Raw genomic sequence first — 5,969 nt, 5'->3', positions numbered from 1 at the left:
AAAAGCAAAATAAATAAATAAATAAATATTTTAGGAACTGGAGAGAAATCACAGCAGGTCAGGTGTTTGCCTTGCATGCAGATAACCTGGGTTCAAACCCCATTGCCCCATTCATCACCCCATAACCAAAGAGCAATTCCTGAGTGCAGAGCCAGGAGTAATCCCTGAGCACAGCTGGATATGGCTCCAAAACCAAAATAAATAAATCAATTTCTTAAAAAAAAGAATTTTATACCATACATGCAACATAAAATTTACCACTTCAATTCTTTTAAAGAGATTTGTTCAAGCGTATACTTCTCCAGGGGACAAAGTACAATCACGTTGTTTTATAAAAATCACCATCCTTTTTCTCCAGAATGCTTTTTGTTTCGTTTTCTTTTTTTAAATTTTTTTGAATTCTGGGCCACACCAAGCAGTTCTCAGGCTCTGTTCCTGGCTCAGTGCTCAAGGGTCCCTGATGATAGTTCTCAAGGGTCCATGTGGTGCTGGTAATCAAACCTGGGTCTCCTACATGCACAGCCTACACACTAACTCTTAGAGTTTCTTGCGACCCTATAATTTTATTTTATTTTATTTTTGCTTTTGGGGTCACACAGGGGTTTGCACAGGGGTTATTTCTGGTTCTGCACCCAGGAATTACTCCTGGAGGTGCTCGGGGGACCATATGGGATGCTGGGAATTGAACCCCGGTTGGCCGCGAACAAGGCAAACGCCCTACCCATTGTGCTATTGCTCCAGCCTCCATGACCCTATAATTTTTTATATGATGAGAACTTTTAAGATCTATTGTCAGAATAACTTTCAGATATACAATGCAGTATTGGGTAGCAACTGAAAAGAGTTTTAAATATTGACCTTTTATTTTTACTTTTTAATTTTTTTATTTTAATAAGTTTTAAAGATTTTATTTACTAAATCACTGTGAGAACAGTTACAAAGCTTTCATGTTTGAGTCTTGGTCATACAGTGATCAAACACCTATCCTTTCACCAGTGCACATTCTCCATTACCAAAAACCCCAGTATACCTCCCTTCCCACCCTGACCCCTGCATGTGTGGCAGAAAATTTCACATTACGCTCTCTTTACTTTGATTACATTCAATATTTTTTCTTTTTTTTTCTTTTTATTAGTGAAACCCCATGAAGTACAGTTGTAGATTTACAATTTTTTTGTGCTTGGGTTTCGATTACACAATGATCAAATACCCATCCCTCCATCAGTGCCCACTTTCCACCACCATGGATAATATCCCTCCCACCACCACCCCCCCCCATCCCACCCTGCCTCTGTGGCAGGGCATTCCCTTTTGTTCTCTCTCTCCTTTTGGGTGTTGTGGTCTGCAAAAGAGGCATTGAGTGACAAACATGTTCAGTCCATAGTCTACTTTCAACATGCATCTCCCCTCCTGGAAGGATCCTCCAAACACCCTTTATTTGGTGCTCCCTTCTCTATCTGAGCTGCCCTTTCCCCTAGAATGTCCGGCTGGCCTCTAAGCTATGGAGTAATCCTCCTGGTGCTGATCTCAGCTATTCTTGGGTATTAATCTCATATTTTGTTACTTTATATCCCCCAGATGAATGCAATCTTTCTATGTCTATCCCTCTCTTTCTGACTCATTTCGCTTAGCATGATACTTTCCATGTTGTACCACTTGTATGTAAATTTTATGACTTCATCTTTTCTAACAGCTACATAGTACTCCATTGTGTAGATGTACCAAAGTTTCTTTAACCAGTCATCTGTTCTTGGGCATTCAGGTTTCTTCCAGTTTCTGGCTATTGTAAAGAGTGCTGTAATGAACAAACAAGTGCAGATGTCACTTCGACTATACGTTTTTGCCTCTCTGGGATATATTCCCAGGAGTGGTATTGCTGGGTCAAATGGGAGCTCAATTTCTAATTTTTTGAGAATCGTCCATACTGTTTTCCAGAAGGGCTGAACCAGTGGACATTCCCACCAACAGTGAAGGAGTGTCCCTTTCTCGCCACATTCACGCCAGCATCGGTTGCTTTTGTTCTTTTGAATGTGGGCCAGTCTCTGAGGTGTGAGATGGTATCTCATTGTGGTTTTGATCTGCATCTCCCTGATGATTAATGATGTAGAGCATTTTCTCATGTGCTTTTTTGCCATTCGGATTTCTTTTTTTTTTTTCCCTTTATTTTATTTTTTTTTTTTAAAGTTGTAGATTTACAATTTTTTTGTGCTTTGGTTTCAATTATACAATGATCAGATACCCATCCCTCCACCAGTGCCCATTTTCCACCACCATGGATAATATCCCTCCCACCCCCATCCCCCCATCCCCCCCTGCCTCTGTGGCAGGACAATCCCCTGTGTTCTCTCTCTCCTTTTGGGTGTTGTGGTCTGCAAAAGAGGCATTGAGTGGCAAACATGTTCAGTCCATAGTCTACTTTCGACATGCATCTCCCCTCCTGGGAGGATCCTCCAAACATCCTTTATTTGGTGCTCCCTTCTCTATCTGAACTGCCCTTTCCTCTAGGATACCCGGCTGGCCTCTAAGTTATGGAGTAATCCTCCTGGTGCTGATCTCAGCTATTCTTGGGTATTAATCTCATACTTTGTTACTTTATATCCCCCAGATGAATGCAATCTTTCTATGTCTATCCCTCTCTTTCTGACTCATTTCCCTTAGCATGATACTTTCCATATTGTACCACTTGTATGTAAATTTCATGACTTCATCTTTTCTAACAGCTACATAGTACTCCATTGTGTAGATGTACCAAAGTTTCTTTAACCAGTCATCTGTTCTTGGGCATTCAGGTTTCTTCCAGTTTCTGGCTATTGTAAAGAGTGCTGCAATGAACAAACAAGTGCAGATGTCACTTCGACTATACATTTTTGCCTCTCTGGGATATATTCCCAGGAGTGGTATTGCTGGGTCAAATGGGAGCTCAATTTCTAGTTTTTTGAGAATCGTCCATACTGTTTTCCAGAAGGGCTGAACCAGTGGACATTCCCACCAACAGTGAAGGAGTGTCCCTTTCTCGCCACATCCACGCCAGCATCGGTTGCTTTTGTTCTTTTGAATGTGGGCCAGTCTCTGAGGTGTGAGATGGTATCTCATTATGGTTTTGATCTGCATCTCCCTGATAATTAATGATGTAGAGCATTTTCTCATGTGCTTTTTTGCCATTTGGATTTCTTCTTTGAGAAAGTTTCTGTTCATTTCATTGCCCCATTTTTGGATGGGGTTGGATGTTTTCTTCTTGTGGAGTTTAACCAGTACTTTGTATATCCTTGATATCAACTCCTTGTCAGATGTGTATTAGGCGAATATCCTTTCCCATTCTGTAGACTGTCTTTGTATTTTGGTCACTGTTTCTTTGGAGGTGCAGAAGCTTCTTAGTTTAAGATAGTCCTATTTATCTATCTCTGTTTTCACTTGCTCGGCCAGTGGCGTGACATCTTTGAAGATACCATTAGTTTCAATGTCATGGAGGGTTTTGCCGACTTTGTCTTCAGATTACATTCAATATTTTGACATCAGTCCCACAATTATTATTTGTAATTTTCCCCCAACACTCAGACATGCCGAAAAGGCAACGTTAGACAGTTTGTTTGTATTGTTGGTTATGAGTAGTATGTGATGTTTGAATTCTAAAATTTTAATAATTAGGGTCTAGAGAGATTTCTACCAAGAGCTACTCGGTTCTGAGATTTGTTTATCTCTGGGATCATGACCATTAAGGAGCTTAATAAGTAGCCAGCAGCCATTTGTGGGCATCATCTCAGGGTCCCATTGGGGTGGGGAAGAGAAGGACCGGCTCTTCCCCTAGCCCGTGAGGCCTGGTATGTGTTGTCACTTCTGGCCCATACCTGGGTTTTCCATTGAGTTCTGGAAGATGGCAGTTGCTGGCCTTCCTGGGGAACAGGCAGAGGGACGGAACCTGCTCCCATCTGGGGTGGCCCAGACAAGGTGGCCTAATGCAAAGTCCGGAGGCATTTCTGCCAAGAGCCACTCAGTTCCGAGATTCATTTGTGTATCTTTTAATGTTGACCTTTTGGGACTGGGGATGTGGTGCAAATGGTTAAGTACATGCCTTGTGGGTGTAGGAAGCCCTGGGTTTGATTGCAGGGACCCACAGCACCATAGCACTGGAAATGATGCCCACAATTAAAATAAAAGTTAATTGGGTTGGAAAAAATAGTACACTAAATAAGCAACTTACTTAGTATGCAGCTGATTTGGGTTTGATTCTCTGCATGACATATGAACCCCTGAGCACTGTCAGGAATGATCTATCAGCAAAGAGTCAGTTGTAAGCCATGAACATCTCTGGGTATGGCCCAAACTCCTTCCCTCACCTCTCCCAAAAGTTAACTTTGCTTTCTCTCTTCCACACACATGGAAAGAATCAGAGCTCTGTAAACATGAATGAGCTTGTATTTCTGATCTTCCATTAACTCATGAATGATATTTAATGTCATTCCTACTTTGGACAAACTGGCAGGCTACCGAATGTAATCTGCCCACACGGCAGAGTCTGGCAAACTCCCCATGGCGTACCCAATAAGCCAGATACCAGTAACAAAGAAGGGTCTCATTCTCCTAACTCTGAAAGAGCCTTGAATATGGCACTTTTAAAAAAAATCTCAGGGCTAGGACGAAGGAGACATTATTGGGGCCTGCTCGAGGCAATCGACGAATAACAGGATGGTTATGATTGTGATTGTGATTGATATTTAATGTAGAGCTGGTGATGGCATAGATGATTTGTCTAGTGTTGGATCAGGCTCCTTGCTTATAATAGCCTAGATCTAGCACATAGGAACAGAGAATCTTACTTTTATTTTTGTTATTTTTTATTGAATCTTTTTAAATTTTTTATTGACATAGAGCATTGCAAAATTATTAATGACTGCTTTTCAGTCATACAATGTTCCAACACCCATCCCTTCACCAGTGTAATTTTCCAGCACCAGTGTCCCCAGTTTCTCTCACACCTCTTCAAGCCACCCCCACCCCAGCCTGCCTCTGTGGCAGGCACCTGTCTATGGAATCTTACTTACTTTCCAACATTTCCCTAGGAGGAGCAAATGACACCTAACTACCATAAGGCCTTACCTGATCTGTCTCTAGAGGCTGAACTTGACCCAACTCGTTGCAAAACCAGGTTCTCTTCACTGGGTTTGGCTAGTGTGCTAGAGCACAGCGGTAGGGTGTTTGCCTTGCAAGCCACTGGTCTGGCCGAGCCAGGTTCGATTCCTCCGCCCCTCTTGGAGAGCCCGGCATGCTACCAGGAGTATTTCGTCTGCAAGGCAAAGCCTGGCAAGCTACCTGTGACGTATTCAATATGCCAAACACAGTAACAACAAGTCTCAAAATGGAGATGTTACTGGGCCCGCTCGAGCAAATTGATGAACAATGGGAGGACAGTGGGTTTGGCTAGTGGAAAGCACCAGCAAGAATTCCGTGGGGCTGGAGCGATAGCACAGCGGGTAGGGCATTTGCCTTGCACGCAGCCAACATGGCCAACACAGGTTCTATTCCCAGCATCCCATATGGTCCCCCGAGCACCGCCAGGAGCAATTCCTGAGTGCATGAGCCAGGAGTAACCCCTGAGCATCGCCGAGTGTGACCCAAAAAAGAAAAAAAAAGAATTCCGGAAGGAGGAAACATATGAGTTTCCTCGGCACCCTTCCTTTCATTTCTAAGCATTTTCTGAATATGCAATTTACTGAAAATCTTAGCACCTGACTTGTGTTCTCTTTGAGTTGGCTTTGGTTGCTTGGAGCTGCTCATTCTTCTTGTCCTCTCTGACACTAGCCCAACTCCATTCATAGTACCTCCTCTTGTTGCTAACATATATGTACCTTATCATTTCCTTTTTGTGTTTTGGGGGTTGGGGAGAGAGGTTTGGGCTGCATCTGGCTCTACTCAGGAAACACTCCTGACAGTACTTGGGGAATCATTTGTGGTGCCAGGGATCAAACCAGGGT

The sequence above is a fragment of the Sorex fumeus genome, unplaced genomic scaffold (genome assembly GCF_029834395.1).
Source record: "Sorex fumeus unplaced genomic scaffold, SorFum_2.1 ptg000003l, whole genome shotgun sequence".
Classification (NCBI taxonomy): Eukaryota; Metazoa; Chordata; class Mammalia; order Eulipotyphla; family Soricidae; genus Sorex; species Sorex fumeus.
The sequence above is the reverse complement of the archived record's forward strand: the minus strand, read 5'-3'. Positions refer to the sequence as shown.